At 39.4% G+C, this 14,510-nt stretch overlaps 1 protein-coding gene and 1 non-coding gene across 4 annotated transcripts in view; one reads left to right on the top strand and one right to left on the bottom strand.

The window, feature by feature from the left end:
* Window positions 1-6,689, top strand: part of AGY1 (Albino or Glassy Yellow 1) — a 110,708-nt gene extending 104,019 nt beyond the window's left edge. The window contains exon 21 of one of the 3 annotated variants that reach the window (XM_087668944.1): window positions 6,234-6,689. The gene's annotated coding sequence lies outside the window, so the exon portion shown is untranslated. Of the gene's footprint in view, window positions 1-4,707; window positions 5,252-5,768; window positions 6,166-6,233 lie in introns of those variants that run through there. The other 2 variants (XM_087668943.1, XM_087668942.1) reach the window with 2 other exon arrangements.
* Window positions 6,690-11,088: 4,399 nt separating this feature from the next.
* TRNAF-GAA (transfer RNA phenylalanine (anticodon GAA)) lies at window positions 11,089-11,161 on the bottom strand. Its single transcript has one exon. It is a non-coding gene; the product is annotated as a tRNA-Phe (tRNA).
* Window positions 11,162-14,510: the final 3,349 nt, after the last annotated feature.

Genomic DNA, 14,510 nt, shown 5'->3' with positions numbered 1-14,510 from the left:
GGATAACCCCTTTGTCATAAAAGGAGGAAAAGGAACACAACCGTCTTTGTATCCATACTAGTAACAAGAACATTATTCTCCTCAAAATCTTGGAAAATTATCCTGATTACGTTGCACATACTCTCCGAGCAATGTATTAGCAAAATTTAAAAGATGCTCCCAATCCAAGTCCTTGGAGTCATTTGATTGTCCAATTGCTTGAGCATAGGACAAAGTTGGACCAGTTGTTGGAGCATAAGGCAATGTCTGAGATTCCTCAAAAGGTAATGCATTTGTCTTGCTCACAAGATAGCCTCAACATATTTGAACCTCTTCACAATTGGCTCAACATGTTTAAAAATCAGAGTTCGGAACCACTTCATTCTCATCCATATCATGGTCCAAGGCCTCTACCTCCTCATCAATGAAGGCTGCATTCAACTTAGGCATAGAGATATAGTCTCTACTGTGCTTATGAAAGTGACTGCATGGTTGGTGCTGTAGACAACTGATAGAAGTTGCTGGATTTCGTATCTGTGTGAGATGGGCGGTGTGAGAGTTTACTTGTGTGCCCACAGGGTATGCTTGTCTAGAGATCGTGACAGCCTACATAATCACAAGTACCTGCCGCCTGACTCACCATGATGTCCGCCCAAGTGTATCTGCTCTCTATGGCTCTCTCTCTCTCTCTCTCTCTCTCTCTCTCTCTCTCTCTCTCTCTCTCTCACTGTATCTGCAACTTGTTTGAATTGCACCCACTACCAAGTTCTCTTGCCCACCTATTCCTGGCATTCCAAGTGGTCCAAATGTGCCAGCATCCCCAGAATCTGAAAAAGTGGAACAAGATCTTCATATGCAACTGTGGCGGTGTGGGGTATTTTGGCCGCACAAAAACCCAGTCGAAAGGGGTTAGAGAGGATCCCACCACTGTACGCCAAACCTGTGACAAGAACGACCAGATCTTCTTGGCCAGTGGGCAAGAAATAAATCGATGCCGTGCAGATTCCACAGTAGTGGTAAAGAAGAAACAATTGCCATTGGAGATTCGGCGCTTGGAAAGGGCCAAGGCAAGAGGAAGACCACCAATCATCACCCGCCAAAGAAAGACTTTACATTTGAACGGTGTCTTATTCAACCAGCCCTCCATCACCGTTGCCTTCCACCGTGACTGAGCTTTCCGCAATTCCCATACAGAATTAGCTTTAACACCCAGCCACTGATGATCTTTAATCAGAAGATGATACACCTGATTAGTAGAGGCCTTTTCCAGACTCAACCGGCCTGCCAGGTCCCAGTCCTGCCAAGGACGACCCACCACAAGGGCAGGAAAAGGTTGCCTGCCCTGAAGTACCAACAAAAGCTTCTCCCATAAGTCATGGTATCCACGCAGGATTCTGAAAAGTCTCCTGGCCGTACGAAACGATGCGCAGACATTACGACTGGCAAGGGTGGCATCCGCAACTGAAGTCACACCCAGACGGGCCATGCGGTTAAATTTAGATACTTTGTATTAGTTATTGAGAAAAGGTTAGAAATTCCAGTGGAATCGAATGCACACACATGCTATGAGGAAGCTAAAGAGATTGTTGAGGACTGCACCTACCTTGAGGAAAGCTGATTATGTAGGTGAAAGATCTATTATTATCACTGTTGATACAAAGCTCTATAGAGATTGGCTGGGTTATTGGGCAAGATGCAAACACGAGAAAGAGGTAAGCAGTCAAGTTTGGGACTAAAGTGATGAATGAAAGACAAAGAAGATATCCATAGATCAAAAGAGCATTGTGGGGAGTGGTTATAGCTTTGAAATCTGACGAGTATTTCATGGAAGCACCAAGTGTTTTGGAAACAAGTTTTTTACCTACTCTTGGGGAGATCACTAGTTGTTTCACTCCTGGCATTGCTATGTTACGAAGGATTGCCTACATTAAATCCATGAATCCTGAATTTCGACACATAGTAGGAAAGGATAACCTAGTGGCTAATATATTATCAAGAGCAAGGTATGAAGATGAAGAGGACATGCTAACAGATGATGAAGAGACTGAAACTGCAAGAATAGTACTTGATCATGAATGTTCTCTCTCTTTAATAGAAGCTTTTTCAAAGGGGTTATATGAAAGAGAATGGTCGTTGATTGGGTTGAAGAGTTCAAGAGGATTAGAAGAAAGGCATATTCCTATTTTCTTAAGAACGGCTTTCTTTGAAAGTACTCAAAGCATAAAAGAGACGACCCCATTGTGAGTAGTCTGTGATAGGGATACTCAGGTCAGCAGATTATGCAAGAGTTTCATAAGAGCTTATGGGCTGGTCATAGAGGAGTTTGCGCTACATTTGAAAAGATCAAAGAGAGATACCGGTGGAAAGCCTTATACAAGGATGTCCTACATTTTGTTGAGACTTGCAACGCATGTCAGATGTATTTTTTTGTGAGACATTGTGATGGTCTACATCCTACTTACCTTCTCTATGCATTATAAGTGGATTGTGAATTTATTAACCATGCCTATGGGGTTATGGCAAATGAGATATATTATGCTTGTATAGGAGGATCTCACAAATCAAGTTAAAGGCCAAGCTTTGAGTACAAAAGCTATTAGTGCGGTATGTAGGTTCTTGTTGGAAGATGTGATATGTCGTTAAGATTTTTTCTCTAGGTTGGAAATCAAGCTTGCACTTACAGTGAAAGGGGTCACCCACCACTGATTGTAAAGGCTTTAGTAAAATTTTGCTGAGGAAAGATACGAGAGTGGCCATGGTCACTTCCATATGCTTTATGGGTTGATTGCACTTCTCATAGTGCTATGATAGGATATATGCCCATAGAGTTGATGTATGGGTAGAAGTCGATCATGGCAATAGAGGAAATGTACTACCATGGGAAGAAGGAATGAGTAGAGAAGGAATGAGTAGAGAAGAGTTGCTAGTTCTAAGGATTCATCAGTTGGAGAGAAGACCTGAGGATATAGAGCTTGCAGTAAAAAGTCTGTTGAAGGAAGCTATATTGCGAAACAAAGACAGGTTTGATATAGACTTCAATTGAGAGTTGTAGAAAAAAAAGACTGGGTACTTGTCTTTGATAGCACTTTGGATAATTGGCATAGTACTTACTATAAGGTCGGTCTCCAAGTGATGATTTGGTCCTTACATTGTGAGACATGCGTATGATAATGCTACATATTCTCTTTGTGAGCTTGATGGGACAGAGTTGAAGATACCTATAGTTGGAAAGAGGATCAAACTATTCAAGAGAAGAGATTCTATCACTTATGAGAAAGAAGAGCATGACATTGGAACTACTCAAGACAGGTGAAGATAAAGTAGATGATCTTGATCATGCTGAAGACTAAGTTATGTGGCACATGCAGGAGGATGTGTGTGTTTAGAGGGGGTGGATGTCATGTGGTTATATATCCAATGGTTGAAAACTCAAAGAAAGTCTGCTAGTAACAATATCTGAGCTGTGTGCCTATGGGATTGAACTACCTATGCTTATGCTGAATATACACTATTTGTGAACATCTGTCATCATGAAGTTGAAGTTGGTTTCACACCTCATTGGAGTGCAAAGTCTTAAGTGCCTATAAAGGACATTAATTTGGACCAAAACATGATCTTGGACCAACTTCTGATGTGGTTTGCAGTGTGAATGGCTGCAAGGCTGCTTCCATGATTTCCACCATAATTTTTGGGCACTTCCAGGCTGCATAGACTGTAGGGAAAGTGGCAGGGAAAAGCATATAGTTGTATGCTCAAACTAAGGGCAAAGCAAAGGAAAGACTAGGAGTGAACAAGGAGAAGCTTTTGATGTGTGGGAGAAGACTAATACTTGTGGATTCTCACTGCTGTGGAGTATTCTAAATAGGGAATACAAGCTGTCTATTGCTGTTCGTGAAGATTTCTCTGATCTATCTTGTGTCTATGTCTGAATATTGCTCTTGGCTGTCTCGAATGGAGGGATATTGAGGATTGTTTTGACATATCTTGATCTACGGTTGTAGCAGGTTGACAGATTGAATCTGTCTGGAGGAAGGGTATTTTAGAGTCCTAGAACAGGGATTTATTGGTTTGTGTGGGCTGCATAGGTACCGCACTGTTCTTATGCATGTATAAGCCTATTTTTGAGCCATAGATACATTGTTTGATACTAAAACTCATGTATGGCCAACTCTAATGCATATGGGCTGAATTAAATTGGGTTTGTACTGAGCCATAGCTTCAATTGATGGGCTTTATGTTGATGTATATGTTGTACAACGGTTAAGCACAAGCTCTTATGCAATAAATTTACTCTACATTTGGGTTTTCTCTGTCTATTGAATTCCTATTGTTTCTTACCTTCTTCTGGTTCTACAGAATTTCTTTTCTCTATGCTACAAACTCTTCTTACTTGAGTCCCTGTGGCTTTGGCCATACACTGCAAATACTCGGATAACATCCTACAATATCTTTGGGAATAAACTAAACCTTTGACATACATTAGTAGAAGTCCTTACCTGCAAAGATGAGTTCTGCATCCTCTCAATTTCCAAGCCATTTGGTTTCTTGAAAATCCTCATAGATACAGTTGGTAACTACATTATGCATCTGGGGCATGATGAACAGTACAAACATTTTGTTCTTTTTAACCGTCGGCATGGCGAATTCTGAATTCTTTTCTGTAGGTAAGCAGCTAGTTATAGACAAATCTTTGCAGGCATAAAGCAGCATCTTCTGTGTGTAAAACAGGAGTTATCAAACATTGGTTCTATTCCAAAAGACAGATCAGGTGACATGCAGACTACAGCAGCAGCCGGTCAGAGCAAGATCATATGTAGGTGCTGGTGAGGCCAATGCAAAACATCCTGGCATACCCACTGTTAGCAACGCATACCCACTGCTTCAATTGTCCACCAGCCAGAGAGGAAGCCAGGGGGCAATTGCAGCAGATTGTTTGCAAGCTACAAGGTAGTTGATATGGCAGTCTACACAGGTGACAAAAAGCTGGTCATACACATGGCTATATGTCAGGCAACCAATGAGTTGCAGTAGAGTGTATCTTTATTGCTATCCCAACATTCTCTAATCATGTACTTGACCATGCAGACGTGCACACTGACACCAAGACCCATGCGTGTCATTTTGTTTGAAATCTCTACCAAATAGAGGCATGAAAGAGGCTCCGTCACTTTTGACAACTTCAAAACAGTGGCTACACATATCACATTGTACAGTCCAGCTTTGAGCTCCGAATTATATTTATTAGCAATGAATAAAAAAGAAGTTAATTAAAGGTCTTACCAAAGTTGTTTTTTAAAAAAAATGCGCTATAGCATGTTAAGCATGGTTCTTCTGATAAACATAATGTGCTGGATAGCCAGTTGTTTCCTCTAAAACCAGATTGTGCACAATGGAGCCGGAAGTTTTTATTATGATTAATGCTGACGACTCAGGCTTGTCAAGCATGTGGTGGCGTCTGGTGGTCTTGTCCCCTAGCTGGTGGTTGTGATTCTTTTTGGCTGGCACTTGCTTACCAGACCATGCCTAGTTCTCACGTGCACTAAGAATTTAACATTAGTTTTGTTTGAGTGTGGTTGCAATCAGAAGCTTCAAGTAATGGACATTCATGTTACTTTCAAGTAATGGAATGCTAGACACCCATTTTCTGTCTTGTCTTATGTTACTATGTTGCCACAGCATCATTGTACTCTCTCTAAGAGCATCCATCATGACCAATACTGCATGTTAAATAGTGCAAACATTTCTCTCTCTTTAGACTACAGTTCTCATGTTTTCATTCTTCTGAACAGCATTCCTTGAGGGGAACTCGTTGCAGTTGCAAGGTAGGACGGGCCAGGTTTTTGTGTAATAATTATAAGAGAACCAGATCACATTGGCCTGGTGCTTTAACCCAGTTTAGGTCTCCTTGAACTAGTTTATGTGCTGTAGTACAGTCCAAAAACCTAGTACGTGAAAGAACAAGGAGAAAAACCCTCTGTAAAGGGTGCAGAAATGCGTGTAGTCAACCAGCTGAGTGTTACTTCAGATAGGAGTACATTTTTTCTGAACAAATCTGCGTCTGCTAATTTTGCTCATGGGGGTTAGAAGGTTGGTATTCTGCTCCATGAAACCCTTAAAAGTTGCCATTGATGTAATTTCAGTTGCATCTGGGTGATTTCTTTTTAATCTACAAGGCGCTGAACTGGTGGTGGCTCTAAAGTATTTGTAACTCTTGGTCTAACAAATATTCGTTACATCTTCGTCTGGGTTGGCAGCTGAACAGTAAAAGCCATCCCAATTTTCACTGCACTCCATGGAAAGTCTAACTTACATCACTGATTGTAAGCTTCCTACTCTTTTGAGCTCGAGTGAAACTGCATGGACCTCCATCTTCCTCAGAATATGCACTGATTTGGCCGATAGCTTGGCAAATTTTCTGCTTTTTCCCTGCTTGCTTTCTGTTTATGCAGGGCGGACCAAAACCATGGCCAAAATAGATAAGCTTGATCAGTAGTTCACTTGATTTTTTAAGTGATTATCTCACCAGCAAGGTAGCCAACAACCCTAAAACTTTGACAATAACAAGACTACATAAAGTAAGGTGGAGCTTCGAAAGAAAAAAACTGAGATTTCTACACACATTGAATCTAAATAATGTGCTCTTTTTGATGAGAACATGGTCTGGACCCTTTCCAACCTTACAACGATCGATATTGCTCTTATGGAACATATAAATAACACTAGTAGTGGAAATTGTTGCATATCCATTAGAAGTTGTCTTAAGTAGATGCTTTTGAAGGGTTGTTAAGGGTTTGTTGGAATTCATACCTCAACATCCATTTGAGATAAGATGTTATTTCATTTGCTTGTATACGTCGAGTCCTTTTTTTAAAGGATGGTCTTCTATCATAACCTTTGGATAATGAGTTAATTGTAACAAGTCATGTATTCTTCAATTCAAGAGTGTTTGTGGGTAGGCCATCCAAATCCAATAGAGCACCTTATTGCTTGCATAATAAAGAAGTGCTCTTGTTCAAATGAAAGGATAGCCTCACAATGAAACACAATTATTTTCTTTGGTGGAAGCTTAAGAAAGGATAGCATTGCTTTGTTGTGATAATGAAGTTTCCTTTATAGATCTTTTCTTTGGAAGCAAGTCATTTGTGTGCAAAATTGTCACCTACATCACAATGAGTCAAACGTAGTACTACTCAAAGAAGAGGGGGTTAATTGAGGTATAATGTGTTAAGAACTCAAAATTCTTTGTAGAAAAAATTGCATTATTAGTATAGCAAAATATAATGGGGTTGGTCCTTTATTGGTAAAATAAATCAGCAATACTTCCAACAAAGGGTATTTCCTTTGGTAAGCAAGTGTGAACAAGCATTCCATAATTTTGGTGGGTAGATTCACTTTTGTGCTGCACCTTTTTCGCTTTTCTAAACAACATTCTCCCTTTACCATTAACTACCATGTAGCTTTGTTGGAGTTGCCACAAACTCACTTTCTAATACATGGAGATGCCTGTATTTAACCGTGTTCTATTCTTATGTAAAGTGTCATTCTTATAGGGGATTAATAATAGATAATAACGGCCTTGTTACATTCTTATGTAGGATTAATAATAGTTTAATGTACGTGCTTGTTACATTCTTATGTAGGATTAATAATAGTTTAATGTACATGCTTGTTACATTCTTATGCAGGACTAATAATAGTATGCATTGCATGGTTTTTTTAACTTCTCTTGGTGAAATTCTCCTTTTCTTTGCATGTGTAAGTCTTGTCTTAACACACACATGCACCCCAACCTATCCCTTCCCCCCACAAATATCCATATCCAAGCACACATGCATCTCCACCAAATGCATGCACACAAACCAACCGGCCCTTTCATATCAATGTGGTTTTACAAGCATCACGATGTTGAGCAGATTTCTTTCTTTGATGCAATGCATTTCAAGACAATAGAATTACCATGTCCTTGAAGTACTAACAATGACACATTATCACCTTTAGGTGTGAAGCATGCGACCTACATTAACAACTTTCTAGTTCTCAAACTTATTCAACAACACATAACTTAACTCTCATGAGGAGCTCAAGTCCACTTTTGGGACCTACACTAGCACAATTGTTCAATCCTTGAGCTAAAACCAAGATTCTCCTGCATTAACTTTCTTAGCGCCATTTTCTTCATGGGGAGTTGAATAGTTCAAAGATTGAAAAAATTGAACAAAATAGAAATAAATTCATTGCGGCTCATGGTTATCACTTGTCATCAAAGGTAATCCTAGTTTCACATTTTTTAATGCTGCATATGCTTAAGGTTTTCAATGTTGGTTCTTTCAAATAGAATATAAGAACTTAGTAGTCTCTACCCACCAAATTAACCCATGTACATGTGTGTGATGGGGCATGCACGCATGCACTCATGCACACACACAAGACAACTGGCATGAAAGAATCCAACTACGAAAAGCTTCAAGAGTTACTAAATAAATCATGAGCCTAAGACAACTTAGTGTAAGTTATTTGTGATCCACATTTTGGTTCCCTTGAAATATTTGTACTTCTTAAATCTTTCGTCTTGTACCCAAATTTGATAGTTGCTTAGTTATTACCCCTTGCTTGGTACTTCCAAACCAAACCATTGCTTTTTGCACATTGATCTTAGGCCTTATTTGGTTCTATAATATGTATGACTTTGAACGTACATGTAGTCTTCATCATTCTTAACATGTCAAGGAGGTCTTAAAGGAGCATTCGATGCAACCTTCTTTTTGGTATACATAATCACTTGAGTAAATTGAAAAGATAGTTTGTGGTACCTTGCTTATTTTCCTTCCTCCTTGTTTTCATTTACTTGTGTGTCCTCTTGTATTCATCCTCATTTGATTCGCTTTATCTTCATTTGACTTACTTTGTACCTCCTCTTGTATTCATCATCATGTTCTTGACTTCGTCATCAATCTCTCTATTAGTTATATTATGCACCGTCACTTTTCCTCCTAGCTCAACAAAGTGCATGGCACACTTTGTCCAATCTATCTTTGAAGTCCATATTCTCTACTTTTAAGTTCCAAACTCGTATTGGTGTAGGTATTTTTTGCATGGGCTTGGCTCTTAAATTGGCATGGTCAATGGTACTAGCATCATTGAAAAGGACTTTGGGTATACCTTGTGGCTTCTGAAGGAAATTAAGTCTAACCCTCTCACTTAAGTGTGCCTTACACCAAAGCGAGAGGAGATGGAATTTATTGATCAATCTCACATTGATGCACCCAATTATGAGCACTTACATATACCTCATCACATATTATACATGGCATATAAAGGACCATTAAACCTATTCCTAGAAATGGGTGGGATAGGGTGGTCTCTCTCATCCTTCCATTATCATCACCATGATTATATTAAGTCCATCTTGCCATTGTTGTCACCACAATTCATAACATGATATATATATATATAGCTAGCAAAAGTTTGGAGTTTTTTGGGATATGTAGAGATAACGCAATGTCATCACACCTTCAATTCTAAGATGATTATAATTGGATGTATATTATTATCCTTATTGGTTAGAGAACCTCATAATCGGATGATTATTATAGTTAGAGAACCTTATTGGTTACATCTCTAAAGCTAGAAATGACACTATATGGCACTAATCCATCTCATCTAGCATGAACTTTGTGAAAATCCTTTTAATAGAACCTCCATTTATTGTGATTGGGTGTAGATGTTGCAACTTTAAGATGATTATCAGTAGGCATACAGTTGCCCTTGAGGTCATATAAGTATTGCTAACGGAATTTTAATTATTTCCTTCTCTAAAGGGAGAAGTATAAAAGACTTACAAGTTACCCCCTATGTCATAGCCTTATCTAGAAGGTTAATGGATGTGTGGAACTAGAAGTCCATCATCATTGAAGTTTTTCCTACCAAAGGTCGAGAGGCCTTCAAGCTCTGTTGTGAGACCATTATGATTGAGTTGACAGGAGATACGATACACTGGCATTGATTGATTTAACCTTTTTAGCTTCCATATTATAATGTAGGTAGGTGTACCTACACTAAAGGAGGCTTGGATTTTGCAACAAATCTTTCGACCACATTTCAAAGCTTTTAAGTTACCTTATTGGTTGCATTTCTAAAGCTAGAGATGATGTTATATAGCACCACAGCCATCAATGTAAAAGGCTCATTAATAGAAACTTTGTTTATTTGTCAAAGAGATAGACGAACATGGTGATGCTTATGTATTTGATCCTTTGAGGAGGATATGCTCACCTTACTTTAGAAGATATAAGGACAGGATGAAGTTAGTCAAATTTGGCAAAAGTCATGCAAGGATAAGATTCTTTCATACATAATGTTCTTTTATTTCACCTTTGGAAGGGTGCATGTGGCTAACAAATTGACAAACGCCTAAATGTTTTGAGCTACTTCTAGGTTGAACCTAAAGGTGGCACCTAAAGGCTCTAAGGAGATTTGGCAGAGCGTACGTCTAAGGATAGGGTTCATGTGGAATTGTAGGTGGGACCTAAATATATTTCATATGCATGTTTTGGGCAACTTCTAAGCTAAACCTATTGGTTGCACCTAAAGGCTCTGCAGTGGGTAAGTCTAAGGAGTTCATGTGGAATTCTAGGTAATATATCTTGTTTGGACTCCAAGAACTTAGATAGCCTAGGGAAAGCCTAGTCTATGAGGGGAAACATTAATTTGTTGCTAATTCTTGTGTATCTTCAATATTGTGGGCTACTTATCTTTCTCACCATAGCATTTTGTTTCTTTCATTTGATTTTAGATCTGATGCGAAAGTTAGAAAGTACGCAACATCAAAATAACGTGCGTAATATGACATTGAGAAAGGCGAAGCATTGTGAGATTGATTGTATGGAGGGCGGCATCTAAGTGGGATTATTATCGTGTTGAGGCGTGCATAGAGAGCAAATCGTAGAAGTACCATCGCCTTCCCGAGAGTGAGAGCTTCATAAGCTAAATAAAAGGTTGCAGGTCAAAACCAATTTATAAAAGACATCCATATGCCACTCGAATCATCGGTGATGTGGCGGGTGAGATATTCATTCAAATAATTAGCGAAATGCCTAAAAGGAATTCCTGTGCGGTGAACGTGGATCGAACACGTGACCTTCAGATCTTCAGTCTGACGCTCTCCCAACTGAGCTATCCCCGCATTGTTGATTTCTAGCCCCAACCTAATCTAACATCAATAATTGCTTATTCTATATCATGTGTCGGGACGAACCGTTTAGCTACATGTTTGTATACATCAAGCTTTAGCTCATTTAGAAAAATCTGCATTGACTACGCATTGCCTACTGTTGAGGATTGTGAAAAGGTCCTACATTCATTGAGATGTTGATTGTGTGGGAAGGGGTGCTTTCATTAATTTAGTTTACATTACATGAGTCTTATCCTTACATGAAATCAATTAAATTTAATTATATGAAAGTAGGGAAGAATCTTACCCTTACATGGCATAAATTAAATTGAATTACATGAAATAAAACATGTATGAGGAGAAGGCAATTCTAAGAAAGGTCACTCTGTGTATTACAAAGAACGAGGTGCTTTGAGGCACTGATCCCCACCCACACTCTCTCCCCTAAGTACGGTCAATGGCCAGCCGTGCATATGCAAGTAGTGGTTGATAATTTCAGAACCCACTGATCTCACGTAGGGAATTATACTGAAGCACAACCTGCCATAATCAATATGTCCCGTATGATGGCGATTGCGCCATCTCCTCATCTTTAAACTAAGTCTGCGGGCTCTACTTCTTTAGCTTCAGGCACTACAGCCGCCGCAGGGATAGCAAATACAGCTGCTGCTGCAGCGAAGGCCTCCGGGATGCTGTCCAAGAGTAGGTTGAGGTGTATGGTGATTAGACTGCAATTAGCAGGGCCGCCCTGTGTAATTCGGGGCCTGATCGAGCTGCAGCATAGGTGGGTTGCTTTGCTAGGCTATGAAGTCGGATCGAGGAAGCAAGTTGTTGGTGCAGAAGGCGACGTTGCTGCATACTGGCAGACGAAGACGTGTCTAAGATTCGGTTGATGTACTGTGTGTGCAGTGTGTGTATACGCGCCTGTGTGTTTGTCGGTAGATGGTTGATTATTATAGGCCTGTGATTCGACTTGACAAGCTTGTTCAGTGTCGAGGGGATTGGATATCGGATGATGTATGGATGGAATAGTATTATCTGCATAGAATGTCAATCGTATAATCGTATCCAGGTCGCTATGTTCATCCCACACCTGCTCGATCGGAAGCATAGAATGTTGAGTCGTCGAAAGTGTACCATGGCGTTGCATACTACACAGAGAGAGAGAGAGAGAGAGAGAGAGAGAGAGAGAGCACATGTGCGCGCGCGCGCGTGTGTGACATGGTATTATTGTAAGATGTATAATTTTTCATGTACAGACGTGTTGTGTGATGGAAATGTGGGCATTATAGAAGGGTCGAGGAACTAAGAAGTTAAAACTCTAGATAGGTGGACTTGTGTTGTGTGATGGAAATGTGGGCATCATAGAAGGGTTGAGGAACTGAGAAGTTAAAACTCCAGATAGGTGGATTTGTGTTTGGGCCAATGTTTATTGGGCCTACTTTGGTTGCTTGCAAACCTATTGAGATTGCATTGTGCAGGCCATTAATTAGAGTGTAGCATACCTAGGGAGGTCCAGTTTGTTGCATAATAGATGGGGTGTATTATCATTGTGAACATCTTCTCTATTGCCATCCTATCCTATATCTATTTGTAGCTCCTCCTCCTCCTCCTCCTCATCCACCACCATCTTCTCTTCCCTTTTAGTTCCCTGACAAACACAAAAATTTGTGGTGAAAATATATGGAGACTCTATGTCGCAATCGCATGTGGACTTTAGATATCTAAAATGCATGCTAAAGTCATAAGCTTAATCCCTTCTCCTACTGTTGGGTCATTGTTTAAGTTTCCTCTAAATTCTATCTTTTAAACTTTTACTTGTAAATTTTTTAATCAATGTTGTGTATGTGTGTGGGTGTGAGGAGCACAAAGCATATACACTTGGATATTAACTTATTTCTAATGTTTTCTATGTATGCTTACCTTTTGTCATTGCAGAATGAAGGGCAGGATACAATATGTTTGTAAACACCATTCTCCACATGTCTAGTTTCTAACCATAATTGCAAATGAGAATTTATACATGTAAATGTATGTTGTGTTGGGAAATTATAAGTGCATATATATATATATATATATATAGTGGTAAGCCACTTATTCTATTAACCCATTGATCCAAGTTCAAATCTCCCATTTTTCTCTCAAGGGAATGGTGTTTAACTCATAAATACTTGAATGTACCATGTCGGTTCAACAAAAGGGATTTTGAAAATTATCATTTTTTCACATTTTTAATATACAAAAGGGTGCCATATAGCAAGCTTACCCATAGATTGAAAAGGAAAGGGATGCATCCTGACTCGTGTTTTTACACCTATACTAAATAATTGTGTAGAATGTAGGAGTTGAACCCAAGACGTTTTGGTCACCATGCATTCAGCTCAATCAACTAAACTATGTTGAGGATCAAGCTCATTCCATTCACCTGACCCTCGAGCTGTAGCTTAGCTGTGTGTCATGTGTGGTCAATAAGTTGAGTTAGTAACTCAGACCTATGGTTAGTTGTAGACCTAGATTACTTTCACTATTTCGCATTAGATTGTAGTGTGTGACCTATGATGAATAATGAAGAAGAAGATTGTAGAGAACCTACTACTTTGCTCTTGCTCCACCCCTTTGCCCTTTTGTCTCTCTTGAACTTCTAACATGGTATCAAAGCGGGTTTCCAAGAGAGTTCACGTGAAAAGCTCAAGTTGATATGATCTACAGACAAGAAAAGAGAGCATGAATCAGTTGTCCTTGCTGTGAGGCATTCAAGGGGGTTTAGTAGCCTACATTGGAGCTTTGGGAGATGAGCTTTATGACCAACATTTAGTCCATATATTCAACGTAGACCTCATCAGAGTTCTACTTGGTTTGAATTGTCAGCGTCGTGGACAATAGGAAGGTACTCTCATATCTAGCTATTGATTGGCAGATATAGTATCTACCTTTTGTTGCATCTTGGGTAATTATTGTATGGCATTTTGGGCAACATTAAGTATGGATTACAGTAGCACCAAATAGCAACAAACTTGTGGTTCAACTTTACCGTGGATAGCAGTGAATGCGCTTGCTTCTTTCTAGGCACTGAAGGTGCCTATTTTTTGAGCATTAAAGGCATCAAATATCAACTCATTTGAGAGCTAGCAACACTCATAAATTGGAAGATCTCATTGAGCATTGGAACTATATATTTTTACCTTTGTTTGAGCATCCATTGAGCTGCAAATGAACAATATGTATGCATGTATAGAACAGAGTAAACTGTGGGAAAATGCTCTTGGTCTTTAGCAATGCTTATTATAAATTTCAGTCATCTAATTCTCGACTAATGATACAGTTGGACAACAAGGAATGATTGGCAATGAACTTGACATTA

The sequence above is a fragment of the Lygodium microphyllum genome, chromosome 27 (genome assembly GCF_053477565.2).
Source record: "Lygodium microphyllum isolate KBCC chromosome 27, Lygodium_microphyllum_v1.1.10, whole genome shotgun sequence".
NCBI classification, from domain to species: Eukaryota; Viridiplantae; Streptophyta; class Polypodiopsida; order Schizaeales; family Lygodiaceae; genus Lygodium; species Lygodium microphyllum.
The sequence above is the reverse complement of the archived record's forward strand: the minus strand, read 5'-3'. Positions and strand labels throughout refer to the sequence as shown.